Raw genomic sequence first — 22,375 nt, forward strand, 5'->3', positions numbered from 1 at the left:
CCCTTGATTGAAGTGGTTAAAGTTAACACAGCTTCATCTTTTTTTACTAAGGTAAGTACAACATTCCTAAATTATAGTCCCTGTTTTATATTAAATCTGAGCAGTTTTGTGCTGCTAGCTGCATAATGTCAGATGAATAATGTCAATCTTATAGTCTAGAATCAAATGAATGTACGCTGTGGTGAGACCAATAGAGAATATTGTAGCAGTGTTAGAATCAATCAGATAACGTAATTAGCATGTTTGGCCATGACGGGTAAAACAACAGAAAACAAGCATATGTTTGTACCGTACAAGCGGTGGCTTTTGTATTTGAGAGATGCTGCAGATGACGGCTGAATGACATGCAGTGTCTCTGATTGGCCAGAGGGGAGTGGGTATGCTGGCTATATAGAGTGAGCTGCTTAACTAGAGTATCACATCTAAGAGGAGAACAGCTGAAGAGCCAGGATATTTACATTAACTGTAAGTAACATTCTCTCTTACCTAGCAGCTTTGTGCCTGTCTAATCCCAAGGAGATAAATAACTGGATTACAGCAACTCTCCACGCTCCAAGCTTTTCTGTTCACACTACATGATCAACACTGCTGATGCTCAATATCATAAGAACTAACTTAAATCTCCACTAAATTCTTTCTTTTTAAATTTCATGGGAATAACAAAATATTTATAATGAATCGGGCATGAAAACCGCAAATTCCAGGTAAATGTGTTAGTGAAAATGTTGAATTTCTTTTTAAACTGTTGTACAGGGTGTACAACCACTTTAAGGCAGGACACATGCAGCCCTGAAACCAAAAAACATAAGGTAATAGACGTATTTCTTAAATGTATTCAGGTTTAGCATGTTTAGTCCAATACGTGTCGGGTCCTGCTTGTTATGTTGGTTTACAGGGCACTGCCAGTCATCCCATATGCTATTTGCCCATTTGTTAAATGATTGCCATACACTAAAAATAGATGTAGTTGGGCTTACTCCGATCCCCTTTCACATGTGATCTTTCAAAGAGATTTTTTTTCTCCAGGCAAAATTAAATGTTTTTTTTAACAAGACATCTGACAGCCTTCGGATGTAATCTTTCAGGTGTTTTTGTACAAAAAAGGACTGACATTTTTTATTTTATAACCTAGGAATACTTAAAAAAAAAAATAATTATATATTTATTCTTGTTTATTTGTAGTTTCTTTTTAGGATTTTAAAATGCTAAAATGATGGCTTCCCTTCTATAAACATATTCTTTGAGTAACATGTAGTATACGCACATGATTTCAGAGGCTTCAATCTTTTCAGCATAAATCATTTTCCATCAAGCTGGAAGATTTTTGTGGCTTAATTCTTTTTTTTTTTTTTTTTCAGAAACATACATTTTCCCTATTTACCGCTTAACTGTTAAGATGATAGGCTTACGGCGGAGATAGTATATATTCAGGAATCAGAAAATGGCATCTTCAGTCTGTAGATTCTCACACGGGTACTGTGTACTTATGCTGCATACACACGATTGGACTTTCCAGCAGACTTGGTCTGGCGGACTGGAATCTGTCGGACAATTTGATCGTGTGTGGGCTCCAGTGGACTTTTTTTCCCCCAAAAGTCTGACGGATCAAATCTATCCGATGGACTAAAAATCGGGAAAACTGTTCATCTGTGTGCTAGTCCGAAGGACCAAATACGATGCAAGGGCAGCTATTGGCTACTGGCTATTGAACTTCCTTGTTTAGTCCCGTTTACGTCATCACGTTCAAAATTAACGGAGTTTCGAACGGACTTAGTCCAGTTATGTTTGGCCAAGTCCGTTTCGTTCAGAAAGTCAGTCGGACCTCCGGTGAAAGTCTGTCGGGTAGATCGTCGGACCTAGTCCGTCGAAAAATCCAGTCGTGTGTATGCGGCATTAGACCCCATACACACTATACAACTTTTGTTGTCTGATTTCCTTTAGGTTTATCAAAACCATGTAGTGCAAGGGCCTGCCTGCCTGACTGCATACAAATTGACCAAATACGATGCAAGGGCAGCTATTGGTTACTGGCTATTGAACTTCCTTGTTTAGTCCTGTTTAGGTCATCACGTTCAAAACGAACAGAGTTTCGAACTGACTTAGTCCGGTTGTGTTTGGCCAAGTCCGTTTCGTTCAGAAAGTCCATCGGACCTCCGCTGAAAGTCTGCCGGGAAGATCGTCGGACCTAGTCCGTCAAAAAATCCGGTCGTGTGTACGCGCCATTAGACCCCATACACACTATACAACTTTTGTTGTCTGATTTCCTTTAGGTTAATCATAACCATGTAGTGCAAGGGTCTGCCTGATTGCATACAAATTGAAACTCTTAAGGTTTGACCTCATATTATATGGTTTTGGTAAACAGGAGGAAGGAAAATATCTACAGAAAATGGTATAGTGTGTCTCAAGCTTATGTGATCAATTCCATTTAAACATGTAAGAAATTATCCTAAGAAAGTTTAGTATTGTAGTCATATACTGTAGATCCCATTGAAGGCCAGCTTATTTATTTACTTCTGTAACTGCCAAAACATATATTTTGTGAAATCCATTATTGTAACGGGATAAAATCAGTGTTAAAGTCAAAGCAAACAATTGAGTCAATATTAACCAGAATATCTGTTCTAAACAGGGCAGAAGAAAGACATGGGAAATGGCTACAGTATTTTGACACTGACAATGGGTGTCATGTACCTTAAAGGTAATCTGTCGAGAGAAATAAAATGGAGGTTATTTACTAAAGGCAAATCCACTTTGCACTACAAGTGTAAAGTGCACTTGAAATTGCACTGAAAGTGAACTTGGAAGTCGCTGTAGATCTGATGGGGGTATGCTAAGGAAGAAAAAAAAACTGCATTTTATCTTGCACATGATTGGATAATAAAACCAGCAGAGCTTCCCCTCATTTTAGATCTACCCCTCAGATTTACAGCGACTGCACTTCCAAGTGCACTTTCAGTGCAATTTCAAGTGCACTTTGCACTTGTAGTGCAAAGTGGATTTGCCTTTCGTAAATAACCCCCAATATGTCTCTACTAATCTCTTTCTGGAAATGCTGATTACATTGGGGTTTATTTACGAAAGGCAAATCCATTTTGCACTGCAAGTGCCCTTGGAAGTGCAGTTGCTCTAAATCTAAGGGGTAGATCTGAAATGAGTGGAAACTCTGCTGATTTTATCATCCAATCATGTGCAAGCTAAAATGCTGTTTTTTATTTTCCTTGCATGTCCCCCTCAGATCTACAGCGACTTTACTTCCAAGTGCACTTTCAGTGCACAGTGGATTTGCCTTTAGTAAATAACCCCCGTTGAGTTTTTGGCTTCAGCTCTGAATCACTGACCTGAAACATATTTGCCCTCCCTTCTTTTGGCTTTCCCGTTCTAGGTCAGTGACTCAAAAAGTATTTCAGAAAATAAGATTATGTTCACATAAAATGGGAGTTTCCCAGTATTTTATAGCTGTATGGCAGAAGTGCCATTAGCTGAGCTAATATGACCACACCAAAAAAACATTTATGATAATTTTACAAAAAAAATCAAAAAAATCCAAGTGAACTATTCACTGTTTATTATTATGGGCCATACAGGAAAACTTATTGTTCCACAGAAAACTTTGCCACTTTTATAACTTGACAACTTGATGGAATTAGTAGCCATATGATTTCTATCATCCAGAGGGCTTAAAATGTGACACTTTTGAGGAAAATGTTGGCAAAAAATCTGAATTTTGTAACACAGGTATATTATTACTTTCGAAAGGCACAAAAAAAAAAATTTCCACGCTGCCACTAACATCTTCCCATCTATCATCAAAATACATTTTTTGGAGTTCAAAAATATTTTTTGTATCTTAGAAATCCAAGGTTACCGTCTTTACATTTCACAAGCTCCCAAATGACCCCTACGTCAGGGCTAAAAATATGAGTGATATATATGTGGATAGTCGCATAGTGGAGCACAGGTTTGAAAATTAGGATTAACCATAAATAAAGCCATTAATACAGTTATAAAATAATAAAATAGGAAAAAATCAACTAGTCAAAAGCTACAGTACAAGAGCTAAATATCAATTTTTACATACAAAAAAATTATTGCAAAATGCTAAGAAAATATTTAGTACAGTTATGTTCATTTTGATAGAAGCAATGTATATATAAAAAGTCTATTACCCATAAAGAGAGAAAACTATCCCTGATGGCATCCTCTTTGTGGAAAAACCCATATGGAGGAGCTCTTGGATGCTGATTTTATCTTGATTTTTAATAAACTGTTTTGGATGATCTCTATGATTGAAGCATCTTTTTTCTTATATAATCTGGGGGCAATTGAGGAATATCTACTGGCACAGTCAGAGGAGTGCATTTTTGGCTGCTTCTAGCCCCATTGCTTCAGGTATACAGGTGTGCTATACACAAGTGCATACGGTCCTCCTGGGGTCTGTCTTTTATTGTAAGACTTTCATCCTTATTTGGTGGTGGCAGTTGACACTTTTAGGAGTCTTACCCATATTATTGCGCTATACACAAAAGGACTAAGGGTTTTTTTTTTGCTCGGAAAATCAGGATTTTTGCATACCCTTTTTTGTGGAAGTTTATTATAGAAAATACTGAAAGAGACTTTCATCTCAAACACTGCAGTTTTCCATCTTTTTGAATAACATTTATGTTCATAATTTAACATTTTACAATTAAATCCACTTAAAAATGGTGTACATTTTCAATGAGAGCTATGTGAATCTTGCTTGAAAACTGACTTTATGATATTTTTTAGATAGGCAACACCTATCCTCATATTGATTAGTGGTTCCAAACTACTGCAGTAGGGAACAGACACAAAAGATATGCTCAGCATCTTTCCAAATAACTGTTCTCCTCTATCATGATGCATTTGAAGGTTTTTTATACACATGATTATGTAGGTATCACATTAATATTACAATTGTACATTTATGGTAACAAGGGGCATTACATAGGCAGGCTAATTCTAATCAGGACTCGAAAAAGAATGTAAATATGTTCTGGAAACATTATAAGTATCGTGTGCACAGTGAGAGCATTCTGAAACACATATAAAATAGAATACAATTATATACAGAACTTACACATTTCCATTACATTCTCCTCACTTTTGATCAATATTTTGATCACTAACCATAACTGCTATCACCTTTAACCTGGAACCTCCACACGCTTAGGTGGAGGTAGCCCTGGCCAAAGAGGCAAAAACTCCATTGTGGAGAAAATTATAACTGAGCAGCTTTTTTCATTACAAAATGACTTTTCATTGTGAAAAACAAATGATTAATAAGACATATTTACAGTACTGGCTATACACTCCTGTTGCCAGAATGGCCTTCTAGCTTAATTGTTGGTATGCTGACTTATTAGCACATGTAAACACAGACAATTCTACATAAAATGGAAGAGGTACAAAAGACAAATATGACTTCAACATGGCTAAACTACTTTTCAAATATATATATCCCTTACAATTAAAGTAATTGAATCAAAAAGTACCCTAGACTGTTATCGCAAGAGGGAAACAAATCAAACACAGAGATGTCTTTAATTTAGTCATTTTTGCAGTGTCTGGTGTGGATCCAGGTGATTTTTCCTTCAAGTTTTGCAAAACTGTACATGAAATAGATGCTGTATTGAGTCTCCAAACATTTCCTTATATATAAATGTCTCTTAACAATCGACAAGTCACCTGGTTTTAGTTGTAGATCCTTCCAAACTTTTAGGATCTGGAATTGGGGAGAAAACACATAAATGAGTTTGTCAAAAACCTTAAAAAACCAGCAACATTCCCTGTGAGATCTGAATGGAGGACTTCAGCTACTGAGACAAAATATAAGCAAGTGAGTAACACACTCCCAAACCAAATCCCATAGGGAGAGAGTCCAACATCCCTTTAGGGGCTTGATAAAATATAATAAAACATTCAGGCAAAAGTTTTCTAGTTTCTTACTCTACTTTTTCCGCTACATTGTAGACAGTAGGGAGTGTAAAAAATAAAACCTCAAAACTTCTAATAAGGACTCTCCTATAAAAATGATTTCCTCTGTTACTCTCTATAGATTCTGCACTCTGTACTTACAAACTACTTCAGGTAACACTTTTTACTGTGGCCTTTGCAGTAGCATTTGCCACTGGACATCCAGAAAACATGTCCATACAGACAAAATGCATACTCATAAGATCCTGACTTGGGCATCTGGATATATCTTTTTGTAATATCTTTGGAAGGGATGTCCAGCTTTTGGTAACACCTTTGGTAACAGGTAAAACAAGAAGTGGTATATTATAAAAACAACTCTGGTGAACCCTGGCTCTATCCCACCCTCATTTACTAAGGCAGCCATAACTGCTTGTGACTGATGACACGGTCCATTTGTCAAGCTGGAGGGAAAAGAGTGGCTGGCAGACATAAGTGATCACCTTTTCCAAAATCATGTTTCATAAGAAGTTGCCCCCTGTGTACCACTTGTTCTTCTCCTTCTGGGGGTCCTTAAAGTTGAATTATTAATCCCAGCTATACTGGGCCAGAACTAGGGTGGAATCTGTGAGTTGCACAGACCCAGCAAGTGTCCGGGGCTGTAAATGCAGCATCCTTAGTCGTCTGGTCTGCTTCCATGTGTGAGTTTTAATGTTAGTTTGGCTACCTCAGCAAGAACCTGGAAGGCTGAAAACAGCCAATCAAATTAACTTAGCATGCTTGAACCAAAAGCTCTCTATATCTTGACTAGCTATATAAATATGTACTCTTTTTATAGCTCACAGGCTTTGCTAAAACATGCTTCCTGAGATGGGGAAAAAGGATCCAATGACTCTGAATACAGAGTATCCTTCTGGGTGATAAACTGCATACTCAGTATGGGTATTGCAATCCTCAGTATAAAACTGGGGATAACTCGAGAAAAAATGAAATACTCGGGTCTTCAGGGAGTGTGTCCTGCACTGGGCTCACAGCAGCTGATTCCTATGTCATCAATTTAACATATGTGGTTTTTCTTTGCCTCCAGCCTCCTTTAATAGAGGCAATAAGGTAGCTGGATTCAAATGTACGCATTTTTCATTGTTAGATTTGTACATAGACAAACAAAACAAATTCATATTTTAAACCTTTCATTAGACAAACATTTCGTTAGCTGTATATTTGCTGCACAGAATGTCGGACCATTAAAATGTTTATATTTGACTAAAATAATGTCTGTAACTTTGTCTAATAGCACCTTTTCATCTTTCCAAATAACTGTTCTCTTCTTTTATGACGCATTTCAAGGTTTTTTATACACATGATTACGTAGGTATCACATTAAAGGGGTTGTAAAGGTTTGTCTTTTATTTTCTAAATATGTTCCTTTAAGCTAGTGCATAGTTGGTTCACTTACCTTTTCTTTCAATTTCCCTTCTAAATGTAGGGAAAAGGTAAGTGAACCAACAATGCACTAGCTTAAAGGAACCTATTTAGAAAATAAAAAACAAACCTTTACAATCCCTTTAATATTACAATTGTACATATATGGTAACAAGGGGCGTTACATAGGCAGGCTAATTCTAATTAGGACTCGAAAGAATGTAAACATGTTCTGAAAACATTATACGTGCCTTGTGCACAGTTAGGGCAGTGTGCAATACATATAAAATGGAATACAATTATATACAGAACTTACAAATTTCAATTACAAAACACTCATAAAAAGAATGCTTTTTTTTTACCATTAATTTTTATGTATTTCTATGCATCTTTATATATTTGGAACTTATGACCTACCAGTCACTACATATTTTATCCACCTATCTACCAGAATCTTCATTACTTTATTTTTGGTAGGATTTATTTACATTTACATTTTACTAGCCTACTTATGGTGATTTTACTTTTAAATTTATCCTCCATTATGTGATAATTTTGCTAATGTATTGTTTATAGTTTTCACCCCAATAAAAGGGCATTTAATAGGGCATTTGAGAGCCCCCAAAATGCATTGGCTTGTAACCCTCGGTTTGTGTCAATAAGTACCTTTAGTCTCTATTGGTGTAGTCTAACTATTGGTGGGGTACGCCAACATTCCCAGATTTCCTCAAATGGTTCCCTTTTTGAGGTTCTTGCATGTTTAAGAGCCACCAAGCCAAAATGAGTAATTGCACTCCACACTACAGATTTCATGGAATTGTAGGTTGCACACATGCATTCAACTAACCATATTAATAATAAATAATACACAACACAATACAATTGGTATTTAAAATGGCCATGGCACCTTTATTGGTATTTAAATTGAGATTTATTAAACTTTATTAAAATAGCAATAAGTAAATTAAGTCCCCCTTGATCCAAGGATGACATAACCACATAATGGTGCCAGCGACAGGGTGGGACAGAGGGGGAGCTCGCCAAGCCAATCCAGGACAACTGCAAAGCAGTCTGTCATGCGGGGCCTTTTATAGCCTCATACACGTGCAGGAAAAACGTGTTTCCTGTCTCAAGCCCTGTGACAGGATGTCTTTTTTTTTTTATTAGAAAACTTTATTAATTAGTGTGGCAGCCACAATCCCATGTTGTGAGCTCCTAATTTGTGCCCACTTGTCATTCCACACTATGAAACCAAATATCAATTTCCTGCACTCTACACCTCACATGCAAAGAGAACACTGTAATATGTTATGGGGTTAAATTGAAGTTGGAAAGAAAAGCACATGAAATGGAAATAATTTGCGTTCATCCTGCTATTTAATGACCAGACAAGTTTAAAGTCATCAAAGTACATGCTGGCATTCAAGGACCAATTGCAGTATATAGTTATTTACATTTAACTCTTAATTCAGACCAGCCATCAATGTAGCAATAACTGACCTCATGTAGTTTATCTGCAGCTCCTTAAGCACACGTGCTTAATATTGCTCATACATGTATGTCTTCTGCAAAATATTTTCTAGTTTTGCTACTTTTTAGTTTTGCTATGTTATATAAAGGTGTGTGTGTGTGTACATTTGCAAAAGTGTGAGTTAAAATAATAAATACTATACTGTCATCTCATGTTTCATAATGACCTGGAATAACTTGTGATATACTATACTACAAATAAAAAAAAATTGCAGAAAAATTCATGTGCTTTTAGTTAGCACATTTGGTGTTACCTTTGTTTAAATGTATAATGAATTAAAGAAAAACTTTTAAAGTAATTTTTAAATACATCACATTATGTTCCTTGAAAATGTAATATCATTGGGTCTAATAGGTGTAAGCCCTATAGGTGTGAGCGTTTTGTCGGATATTCCGACTGTGTGTGGTCTGCATCGGACTGTTTCCATCTGAATATCCGTTGGACCAACTTTTCCAACTTGCCGGAAATATTTTCCGACAAAATGCTCCTATCAGACATACTCCGATCATGTGTAGCCTACTCCGACGGACAAAGTGCCACGCATGCTCAGATCAAATTCCTAGGCCAAAGCTATTGGCTACTAGCCTGAACGTAGTCCTGTCGTAACGAAATAACGTCATCACGTTATGTACAATCGGATTTTCCGACAACTTAGTCCGACCGTGTGTATGCAAAGTCACTTCCGGACCTTGTCCGGAATTAATCCGTCGGAATTTGGTTGTCGGAATCTCCGACCGTGTGTACAAGGGCTTAGACATCAACCTATAGATTGCATTCAAGATTCCTCCAAAGCTGTTATATTGTATTTCCTCAGCATTATTTTTCTCTGTATACCCCAATTTTAATACGTAATAGGTTTGCCCCCCCCCCCCCCCCAGTGAGGAGAGTTCACCCTCTCTACCTGTCATGTTTGCTGTTTTCGCTATAAGAAAATCCCAAATTTTGTGTCCTTAGAACAATAGTAAAGAGAAATGGTTCCAATAGGGGTATTAGTTCTGGTGACCTTAGTGACAAACACATATTTTTTTCTACCTTAAATAGAGACAGGCTTCGCTGCTCTTTAAAGCTAAATTCACATTTGGGGGAAAGAATAAATACATGCACATATTTTAGCAGGAAAAAAAATGTGCATTTATTATTTTTTCCTCACAGGAGCCTGCAAAGCATTGCACCTGCAATCAGCCAATCCCATTTGCAATGTCAGGCTCCTGCACACAGCTTTCTGCCTGTACCTCTGTATGGGCTTTTAGCTGGAAGTGGGAATGGACTACAAGCATGCTGATCTACAAACTGCCATGGTGGAAGACTAAACATGTCGTTTCTACATTCACAAATCTCTGTGAATAAATGATGCGGCTATAAACACACTGCTGTGCCAATTTCAATTATGGCAGGGATGGGAGGGGGGAGGAACCCCAAACGCTGTCACAGGTGAGTAAGATGAATGCTGGAACATGTTACATATTACACCCCAAATACAGGTGTAACATATAACATACTCTGAAGGTGAACTTAACCTTTAACCTGTTTTTTCCAAAGACAGAATAGCAAGGAAAATTAGCAGCCTGATCATGTGAATAATCAGACCATTAAATTAAATTAAATTAAATTGTATTTATTCTGTATCAAATGTTGGCTTTCTGAATGGACAGGATCCATAGACCAGTGGTTCTCAACCCTGTCCTCAAGTACCCCCAACAGGCCATGTTTTGGGAATTTCTCTTAGATAAAATAGCTGTGCAAAATACCAAGCCATTGAGTCTGATTTAAAACACCTGAGCAAGGTGAAGGAAAACCTACAAACATGGCCTGCTGGGGGTAATTGAGGACAGGATTGAGAACCACTGCCATAGACAATTTAACTCACCAAAAGACACAACAGTAGAATGTTGTTGAACCTGGCTTTTAGGCATATGGAAGATGTTTCCCTGATTGAAATTCAATGCCTTCTGCATTTTTGTATGGCTGGATCTAATCTGTCTAACACCATGGTGGGGCTGAGAGTGACAAAGCTGGAATCAGACTAGCTAGCAAAAAATACAGAAGGCTCAATTAAATAAAATGAAATATAAACTTTACAAACATTGAAGCTGACTGTTTTCAGCAGTGCACTTAAAGTACAGCTATAGACAAAGCTTTTTTTTTTTTTTCATTTTGAATAGAGCAAGAGAGGGTCAGAATTTTTTTCGCTATATGTGCCCCATTGCAAAGATTTCCCTTCACTTCCTGTCCCATAGCCAAACATGAAGTTAGAAGATATTCCAAATCAAGGGAATTCTATTGGCACCCACTGGTCACCAGAACTAGTGTCCTCATTGGAAGATTTCCCCTCTATTACTTTTCTGGAGACAACCCAAAATTTGGATTTTCTTTTACTTTCAATTATAATGGTAAACAAGAGAAATAGAAGGAGTGAATCTCCCTAAGCCCTTGTACACACGATCGGACATTTCGACAACCAAATCCGTCAGATTTTGTCCGTCGGATTTTGTCCGTCGGATCTTGTCCGAAACTGTTGCATACACACGGTCGGACAAAGTTGTTGAAAAATCAGATCTTTCAGAACGTGATGATGTAATTTCGTTACGATAGGACTACGTTCAGGCTAGTAGCCAATAGCTTTGATGTAGGAATTTGATCTGAGCATGCGTGGCACTTTGTCCGATCGAAATTCTCTACACATGATCGGAGTATGTCCTATCGGACCAGTTGGTCGGAAAATATTTCCAATATGTTGGAAAACTTGGTCCGACGGATATTCCGACGGAATCAGTCCGATGCATACCACACACAGTCGTATTATCCGACAACACGGTCCGATAGGACACATTCCGGCGGATTCTCCGACCGTGTGTACGGGGGCTAACAGAAATAAAAAATAAAGTAGACAGGTATTCTAATCCCTCTCCACTCTATCCAATACAAAAAAAAATTATAAAATTATGTAAAATTATAGTTTAATGCACCAAAACCCAAAGACCTCTAATAGTGCTTGGCAAACTTCTGAGATTTGTGAACAGTTTAAACTGCAATTACCGGATTTTTGTAATCCTATCCTTTAAAACACCTTCAAGTATAAGTAAAAGCAAAACTTTAAGTTTCAAAAAGAGTAGAGAAAGATTATAACACCTGTCATGTTTTGATTGCTGTCTGTGCCCCAGCAGGTTAAGTGGGAAACAAAACCTGACAGCTCAGAAGGAACCGCTGTACTAACTATCCGGCATTAGTACAGCGAACTCCCCTGCTGCCTTATTGTGTTCTGACAGGGGGAGCTGCCCCCCCCCCTCCACCAAAACACTCGGGTCAGTGCTCTGAGCCATTGGCCAAGAGTGGTGATCGAGAGCCGATCAGCAGATGTTTTCCGGGCATGCCCCTTGAACAAAACGGCCGGCTTCTGTCGGACTGACTGTAGTACACACGTGCCCAATGTTGGGCAATTTCTATTGACCCGGCCGATGCCGTCTGACATTCGGCCCGTGTGTACAAGGCTATCTGTTGAGCACACAAGCACACACCTTTGCATAATATCTATGTGCATGTCTGAGGGCCAGTGAGGTGGTAAAAACTGCGTTTAATATCGATAGTGGTATTTTCTAACATCCAACCAATAATATTTATTAATTGGTGTTTTCAAAAAACGATTATGAGATGCAAGTTTTTTTTTCCTGTGATACGCAGCTGCTACAGCTGTTATAACCACCTTCAATGGATATATATTCAACTAGAATTTGCTGGTATGATGTAATAACCAACAGCTGATTGGAAAACACAATGAACTTCTGAAACTGGTAATTCTGTAGCTAGCTTCAAATGTAGTAAATGGCTTAGTGTCTGAGCTACATATACTGTAGCAATTCTGTACATACTATAAATCACTGTTACTTGAAGCCTAATCCAGTCTAGCTTTTTTTTTCTGGATTGAGTGGGGAAGAGTTAAAATTTCTGTCAAGTTTTAATATCTGTCGGTAACCTCTTGAGAAAAAAATTCTGTAATTTCCTGTCCCTGTAAAACCCTAAAAAGAAATGGGGTCAATGGTTGTCACCAGGGTGAGCTGGGTTCAATTTGAACTTGGTTTGATCCAAGTTCGGCAGAAACCTGTGGAAATCTGTCACATGATTGCATCCCCTCCAGCCTAAATCAGCTGCGACTTGGCTGTGCTTTACCTACACAAAGGAGAGGGGGATATTTGTAAAGCCATTGATCCAATATAGCCACAATACCATTTTAGGTTAATGACATTGACTAAATATAGCCGTTTGGCCATATTAGGTCAATGATGAACATTCCTGCCTTTCACATGAAAAAATAATAAAATGCCAGCACACAGGATAATTACATAGAAGGCATGTAGATTATCAAGGATTAGTTCAATAAGTCCATAAAAAGGGGGAGTCCTGAGAGAGGTGAATAATACCTATCAGTTAGTAGATATCGAATAAAAAGCACACACTAAGGGCAAAGCTCTTCTCAACTCTGGATGAACTACATGTAAAGAAAACAGAAAAGTGCCTCTAAGTGCAGTATTTATTTAGTACAAAAGGCAAGCAGTCAAGTGAACACTGACATCAAAGTTGAGGTAAAAAAGCTCATCTTAGGATAAACACCTGGTGAGATAAGTCCTTGACACCTCCAGTCCGAGGGTATAGCAGCCGCGGTGGACAGGGAAATGCTGGCAGATCCAAGTCATTCCGGGTACAACTAGATGGAAACCAGCTGGCAGTGCAGTGCCAGTAGGCGTGTAACGTCACTAGGGTGAAGGAAAAAAACACAAAACGTTTAGAGCATGCGCAAACCTCATTGCTCACTTGAAAAAGGAGCATGCATACTCAGTATGAGCTTTGCGCATGCTCTGAAATGCGTTACAAGCCTACTGGTGTCGCGCTTCAAGCTGGTTTCCATCTAGCTGTACCTGGAATGACTTTGACCTGCCGGCATTTGCTTGTCCACTGTGGCTACCGGGGCTGGCATACCCTCAGACTGGAGGCGTCAAGGACCTATTCCAACAGGTTTTTATCCTAAGATGAGCTTTTTTATCTCAACTTTGATGTTCACTTGTCTGCTTGCCTTGTGTACTAAATAAATACTGCACTTAGATGCGCTTTTCTGGTTTCTTTACATTTTTGTTCACATGAAGCTGTAGGGTCACAGCTGCTTGAGCCAGTGGGGCAGTGATATTGGGACAGCTCCTATGGATTCTAAAATTGTCTTAAAGTGGAGGTTCACACAAAAATTTAACCTCCACTTTTCGTACCCCCTCTCCCCCTCTGGTGTCACATTTGGCACCTTTTAGGGGGTAGGGGGTGCAGATACCTGCCTAAGACAGGTATTTGCACCCACTTCTGGGCATAGACTCCCTTGGGAGTCTATACCACTTCCTGTCCCACTGCGATGTCTGCTGGGACACACATGGGTCCCAGAGACAGCAGGGACCATTCGGATTGCACAGCGTGACTCCCGCATGTGCAGTAGGGAACCGGGAAGTGAAGCAGCAAGGCTTCATTTCCTGATTCCCTTACCGAAGATGGCGGCGGGCAGGATCTGAGGATCGAGGGACGGTTCGTCCTTGGGTGCCGACATCGCGGGACCCTGGGACAGGTAAGTGTCCTTATTTTAAAAGTCAGCAGCTGCAGTATTTGTAGCTGCTGACTTTTAAAAAAAAATCTCTCCCTAAAAGCCTCAGCTGATCAGTGGGGGGACAGCAGAGGAGGGTAATATGGCGCTCGCTGGGAATCATGCTGATCAGTGGTGGGAAACAGAGAGTGCGTGGATGCTTCAGCCTCTATTTGGCAGCGGTGCAGGATCTGTGATGTGGGTGATTCTGCGCTGCCCATGCGTGTCCTCACTCTCAGGTGCTCTGCTCTCTGTTTCTCCTCAGCGCCAAGAGAAAAAATGTTCCCAGGCAATTTGACTAAAAATCCTTTCTCCACTCCTCCTACTGCACAGTGTCCTTTGGGATCTGTAGTACAAGGAGTCTATGGGTCCCATTATATGGCTGCCATCCTAAACTTTGACTCCCAGGGTTCTCAGCATGCTGCATAGAAGTCTATACCCTCGCTTGGCTTTAACTTCCCCCCTGCTGGCCAGAGGAGAATGGTGCAGCATAACATCAGTAGCTCTGTAGTGGGAGAGAAGAATTAAAAGCAATGTCTACTTCCCCATATTGCTGTAGCATGATCATAACATGATCAGTGTGGTTCATCCCCATTTCAGCCTTCATATTGAACACAATATATAGCATAAATCAGTAGATGCTGAATGCATTAAATTTTGATATATTCAGTATATATTAATAATTTTTATAAATTCAGATTAAAGTGATTGTTATATACCCAGTGAAGTGACTATCTTCAGGTGATACACAGGGATAACACAAATCCTCCTACATAAGTCATAGCTGTTTTTCTGCAGCCTTCTCTTCTCTACATCCATGCTAAATGTATAAATAAATTGTGTCTGAGTTTTTAAAAAAAAAGCAGGCGGAGAGCTGAAGTTACCCTCTGCAGAGCTCAGTAAGGAGAGCTCTGTGAGCTGATTGGAAGGAAGGTACACACCCCTCTCCACACAGCCCACAGGAACAGAGCTGAGGCTGTCACTCTGCTGGAGGTCCCTCCCCGCCCTCCTTTTTTTCCTCTTGGTGTAAGGAAAACCTGTCAGAAGTGATCCATGCTGACTGCAGAGAAATGGGGCAGCAGAAATGACACTAGTGCTGTTCATTTAGACTGAGGACTACAACCACTTTAAATGAATAAGATATTTTTCCCAAGCATCTTCCATACAGGACACAACAAGGATTGGTTCACACCAGGGGTGGACTGACAACTCATTGGGCCCCCGGGCAATCCGAGATTATGGGGCCACGTAGTATACACACACACAGTATACAATCATACAGTATACACATACATGTACACACAGTATACACGTTTCTATTGGCTGAGAAGGTACTGGAGAGGTGGGGCAGCTATAATGTTGGGATTTTTAAACCAAAAGGATGACGGTAAGGGACATTTCAGAGACAGATGTAAAAAAAACACAGATTTTTACATACTGTCCCTGGTTTTACTGAGGCTGGCAACCCTGATGGGGCCCCCTGGTGGCTCGGGGCCCTCCGGCAATGCCCGAGTGGCCCAATGGTCAGTCCGCCCCGGTTCACACCTATGGGTGTCTTTAGACATTATTTTCTGTGTTAAAAATACAGTTTGTATCTACAATATACTAAAGGCAAAAAGGCTGTTCCTTTTAAAGGGAATTTTCCCTTACAATTAAGTGAAGCTCTGACGTTTTCTTTTTTCTCTAGTACATGATTGGGTATTCATTGCAAAGTGAATTTTTACCACATTTACTAATCTCTGGGAAAATTCCTTGCAAAGTGAAAATTCCTTGCAAAGTCCCTCCGCAGCCTTTTTGCTTTTAGTGAATAAACCCCAGTATGTTTGTTTTATGCAGTTTTGAAAACTCAGTTAAGTACAACTGATACATCATAGCTGGCCAGGACTGAATTGATTCATCTCATTGCTCTATTTCTCTTTCCTATTAGGTCTATTATCTTAAAATAAAATAAAATGGAAAACATTAACACAGCTTTTTCTAGCTCCTTTTTCTATCTTCTTTGTGTAATTATTGGTACTGCACAATAACATGTGCGCAGAATCCATAATGTATAAAGAGATAATGTACTTGTATAATGCACAATGTTGACATATTGATGAAAAGTAAATATAATGCTACTCAGTGAAAAGCCACCACCTGTGCTATATAAAGGAGCTGGATACAGTAATACTCAAAATGGCTGGCATATGACTGACAGTGGAAACACAAAACAGTTAGTTTATCATTTTTAAGAATACATTTTGAAACACCAGTTATGCAGTGTTGCACTGCAACTGAAATGGATATTTCAGATATTGGTAGGCATTGGAAAGTTAAATCACCTAACAGCTTGTATTTCTTGGGGACTCTGGTGTTGACATGTCAGCACATGAGTATACACCCACCAAACTTAAGTATCACTATTGTGTGGCATGATCATTTAAAGATCCTAAATATTTGACAAAGGTAAAACATAGAAAACCTGATCTTAAAGTGGTTGTAAAGCCTTAAAGTTTTTACCTTAATGCATTCTATGCATTAAAGTGAAAAACCTTCTGTGCTGCAGCTGCCTCCCAGACCCCCTTTTCCTTACCAGAGCCCATCCGATCCAGTGATGTGCACGAGTGCCGCAGCTCTCGCCACTGTCTCTCTCCTCATTGGACAGACTGATAACAGCAGGAGCGATTGGCTCCCTCAGCTGTCAATCAAATCCGATTACATGGGACCGGGTGGGCAGGGCCAAGTCCTGTCTATGTCAATGGACACAGCAGCAGGACTTCTGGAGCGCGCATGCACGGGTGCCCCCTGGGATCACCCAATGAAGAGGAGGGGCCTGGAGCTTCGGGAGGGGGACCCCAGAAGAGTAGGATTGGAACTGCTTTGTGCAGAACCATTGCACAGAGCAGGTAAATATAGGCATGTTTGTTTTTTTATTTAAAAAAAAACAACAACGTTTTATAAACAATTTAAGCGAGCCATAGTCTGTTGTTTTTTTTCGTTCAGCTGAAAAAAAAAACAGTCTGAACAGAAAAAATGTAACCAATTCTGAACATTCTCCCCTGCTGAAGCATTATATTCTGACAGTGGAACCCACCACTACCAGAATACGCTGATTACAAAAGTCAATTTCTGTTGAGCAGGGACAGACACACTGATCAAAATTGGGCTAATCAGTGCTGAAGCGGTTGAATTTCGATCAGTAAATTACCAGCTTTACTGTCTTCTAATTGCTCTGAAACATATGAGGTAAATTGGAGTATTAGGCGCAGTTGCGTCAGAGTTGTGCATGCACCACTATGGAGTGAGGTGGCAGGCAGTATAACCTTCCAAATGTGACATGCCCTTATTTATTATTTTTTTTATGCCATGAGGTACAGCTGCATGGCCTCTACAGTGGGTATGGGACTGTCCAGTGGCATACAGTATGCATGGTTTTGACAGGTGATTGAGGTGGGTTACAAAATTGTAAATCAATTGCTTGGTTTTGGTGCCTTGCAGAGCACATGTGTAGGTGGGCTGTAGTGTGCCAGCCTTCGTCTTTGCAGCTCAGCGTGGCTTTCGTTGAGCTGCCACCCATGCGTGCTGAACCCCCACAGCACGGTCAAGCTGAGCATAATCACTTGTATGCCAGCCTGTACACGCTGTGATAGTTTGTCTGACAATTACTCAATCATGCAACATTGTACCCAAATGAGCTTAATATAATTTTTTTTATAGACAGGTAGAGATTAATATTCTTAAATTTTTTTTAAAAAAAACATTACCTGGCCAGAAATCCCTGTTGCTAGGCAGTGTTCCTAATCTGCCTTCTTCCTGTTCCTCTGTGATCTTAGTCTTCTCCCCTCCTCCGCGCTGTCTTCTGGGTAATGGGGCGTGCTGTGTTCTGGGAACTGTGTGTTCCCTAACACAGCGCGTCCCATTCACAAAGCGCAGCGCGACTCGCGCATGCGCAGTAGGAAACGGTCAGTGAAGCCGCAAGGCTCCACTGCATGTTTCCCTTAGTGAGGATGGCAGCGATGGGACCCGAGAGCCGAGGGACATGTCAGCCTCGGCGGCCGACATCGTGGGTGCCCTGGAAAGGTAAGTCTCCTTATTAAAAGTCAGCAGCTACTTTTGTTTCAGCTGCTGACTTTAAAAAAAAGAAATTTTAGGGCTGAAACACCGCTTTAATAACTGATGTTTATTTATTTATTTATATTTTTACAAAAAAAAAAAAAAAAGGACAAAGCACCATACATTTAAAAAAAAAAGTTTCCTCTACTTTTTTTATTTTATTAAAATGCCATAACTTCTTTTTGGCTGGGCTTTACATGATCTCCTGTGGCTGGGTAGAATACATGCAGTCAAAGTGAGCCTCCTGCCTAAACTCTTGCTGGTATCGGTCTCTAGATCAGACTTACTCCGTTTTACAGTAAATCCAATGTGTTGAAATTAATTTGGGGAACCAAGGGCCGTAGACTGGCATGTTCTACCCTGTTTACTCCCAGGGTGAAGGGAGGGCTTGGTGTGCCCAACTTGAATGTATAATATAAGGCAGCTCAACGAATGCAACTATCGATTGTGTACTCTGCGTGAGAGACTGTAATGGGTTCCTTCACAATCGATTACCTATTGGGTCGTCCCCCAAAATATCGACTCTTAATAAGATCACCTACCCTATCCGACTCCTTTACCTAATGGGACCATTTGCGACCCAACCCACTTCTAACCCCTGTAGTCACCCCTTTCGTACATATATTTCATAATCCTAACTTTCCCCCCCCGGTATGGACATTGGAGCATTTAAGTTGTGGACAAATAATGGCCTATATCAGTGATGGTGAACTTTGGCACCCCAGATGTTTTGGAACTGCATTTCCCATAATGCTCCACTACACTACAAAGTTCATGAGCATTGTGGCAAATTTAGTTTCCAAACATCTGGGGCGCCAAGGTTCGCCTTCACTGGCCTATATCGTATCGGTCACTTTTTCACTTATCATGGTCCCTTCACCCTCTCAACTGTCCCTCAGTTCTAGAGATGCCTATCGCAGAAAGGCTCCCATTTCTATAAAATGTTTCATTTTTTAGGCTGGATTTGGCCCCCTGGAGAACCACCATCTCTAGGTACATGCAAACAATGGTGCACTAGAGTATAGAGCACTAGAGGGGACATTTCCATGGTGTATGAGTCACTGTATTCTAAACATCTCCCTTATAGAGGCTGGACTTCAAGCATTAACCATATTTGTCCCTGTTCACCTGGCCAGGATGTATAACAAAGTTACAACGGAATGCTTTCGGGCTGTAGGTTGGAAGGTTCTATGCTTAATATCTGGTGGGAATGCCCTAAAATTAGGCATTTCTGGAATAGGGTGTTTTTGATGTTCCAAAAAGTGAAAGGACTCTCTATTGAACAACAACCACACTTGTCACCCAGGTGACCGCACCCATTGAATTGCCTGATCTTTTTTATGCTGCTGCTGGCAAAAGTCACTATAGCAGAAGCATGTAAGACACCCTCAGTATCTTTTGGAAGACTCAAACACAAAATATTGTGGACCATGATTCATGAAAAAATTGCCAGTATTATGCGACTTAGCTCTCCCTGTGTCTTGGGGATCCACTTCCCTTACTATTTCCTCTTTTTTCTCTTCTCTCCTTTCTTTTACCTTTCTCCTTTTCTCTCCTTGACAATGGTAGGTAAGATCTGCCCAAAACCTTTACTCCTTAACCTATCACCACTTACCAATACCTTGTATCCCCTTAAATAAACACACTACACCATAGGTGGGGTAAATGGCCAAGGATGGCCTTTTATTAACACAACAACTTTATTCAACATCAACAATTTCAAACAGTTACCGTCCCAATATACACCCCATCTACACTTTACCTGCCCTCTATATTCTGTAATATATATTTTGAGGTCCTTGGTGGTACCAATCTATCCTCTCTTTTAATTGTGTGTCCGAGGCACCACCTAACCGAGCTGCAACCCCAGCTGCTACTTATGCCGTCTCGGAGCCTAAACCCAGCTGACCTCAGCCATCCCAGGGTCCTTAGAATATCCAGTGACCCATTCCCACTCAAAGGACACCATACCACAGATGGTTCCCCACCACTTATCCAAAACACCAACTGCTACCACCGCCAAGGACCCCAAAATGCCACAGGTGTAAAACCTTACACCCCACGCCCCGCCCATTGTACTCCATCCTTCAAGCCTAAAAACCACAGGTCAGTGCCCACGGCGTTAAGATGAACGCCGTCCCCCCGAAGAAATTTCCAGGTCTCAGACTCCAGGTCCAAGTGATGCACTACCAACCCCCCATTCCGCACAAAAAACCTCCCCACCTCCTTGTTGACCTTGATCCAAGCCTTGTTAACCGGGTCCACCGACCTGGCACCCCTCCATGCCACACGCGCCACAATCTCCGACCAGACAAGGGTGGTGCCAGGAAAATCCAAGCGAAGCTGAAGAAAATCAAAGCGGATGTCACGGATCAGGTCCCAGGAAGGCCTCATAGCTAAATCATTGCCCCCGGCATGAATGACAAGCACATCTGGGGCCCTATCACACCTGGCAAAACGATGCACCTCGGGAACCGCCCCCTGCCAGAGCATGCCCCTCACACCAATCCAGTGCACGCAGGCCACCTCCCGGTCTAAACCTAACTGCCTGTTCCCAGGTCTAACCTCCGCCCTCCGAACACCCCAGTACACGAAAGAATCCGCAATTTTGTTACTCACTCCGGGAATGTGAACCGCATATACAAAAGCATTCAGCTGAAGGCACAACAACACCAGATGGCGCAACAAGCGCACCACCGGCGGAGAAGAGGTTGACAAATTGTTAATGGCCATCACCACCCCCAGGTTGTCACAGTGAAAACGTACCTTCCTATTCCTAAACTCCTCACCCCAAATTTCCACTGCTAACACTATCGGGAACAGTTTCAATAGTGCCAAATTCTTCAACCAACCAGCGTCCTGCCACGCCGCCGGCCAGCTGCCGGAACTCCACTTGCCCCAGAAGAAGGCACCGTACCCACCTGACCTGGTCGCATTAGTAAACAGATCCAAATCTGCATTACTGACCGGGCTCGACAACCAAAGGGACCTACCATTGTATGTGGCCAAAAATTCATCCCACACCCGCAGATCGCGACAAGCAAATGAAATGGCGCGGGCTGGAAACCCCTGCCGTCGCCAGAGACAACTGCCTGCAAAAAATCCTGCCCAGAGGAATGATCCTACAGGCAAAATGTATTTTCCCCAACAGCGGCTGCAGTTCCTTTAACCGCACCTTCTGCCTGCTTTCTTCGTCCTGCACGTCCCGCTTCCTACGTCCTGCCTGACGCAAATCAGCATTCCATGGCCACCGAATCAATAGTTATCCCCCAAAAAAACGATTCTGTCCTAGGGCCCTCCATTTTGTCGAGTGCCAAAGGAATCCCAAACCTATCAGCCACATGCTGAAGTGTCCCCAGCAAAACAGCACAATTATTGGTGTCCGGCGGCCCAATGCACAAAAAATCATCCAAATAATGGATGATAGAATTCAAGCCTGAGACACAGCCGCATCAAACGAGGTATAAGTGACCGCACTGTCCCAAGGGTCAATGCCGTAATTAACCGAAGCCCCTTTGGGGTGGGACAGGTGATATTTGCCTGGTTCAACCGATATTTGCCCAAAGAGTGGCGCTTGAGAAATTAACTTTATCTTTATATTCTCGTAGTATGTCTAGTACGTCAATACGTTCGTGTTGTTGGCCAACAATTGTTAGTATGCAAGACAAGATCCTGGCACACGCCCTTTTGACAAAAATCTGATACTCGGTTGGCCAACAATCATATCGTGTGTATAAAGCTTAAGAGTTTCAATTTGTATGCGACCAGGCAGGCCCTTGCAC

The 22,375-nt window shown here is 40.9% G+C and overlaps 1 protein-coding gene across 1 annotated transcript in view; it reads left to right on the forward strand.

Annotated features, from left to right (window-relative positions):
- Positions 1-357: 357 nt before the first annotated feature.
- Positions 358-22,375, forward strand: part of DDC (dopa decarboxylase) — a 232,366-nt gene continuing 210,348 nt past the window's right edge. Inside the window, exon 1 of the mRNA XM_077491761.1 lies at positions 358-465. The gene's annotated coding sequence lies outside the window, so the exon portion shown is untranslated. The remainder of the gene's footprint in view (positions 466-22,375) is intronic.

The sequence above is a fragment of the Lithobates pipiens genome, unplaced genomic scaffold (assembly GCF_037356315.1).
Source record: "Lithobates pipiens isolate NorthernLeopardFrog02 unplaced genomic scaffold, aLitPip1_a1.2 Scaffold_19, whole genome shotgun sequence".
Taxonomy (NCBI): domain Eukaryota; kingdom Metazoa; phylum Chordata; class Amphibia; order Anura; family Ranidae; genus Lithobates; species Lithobates pipiens.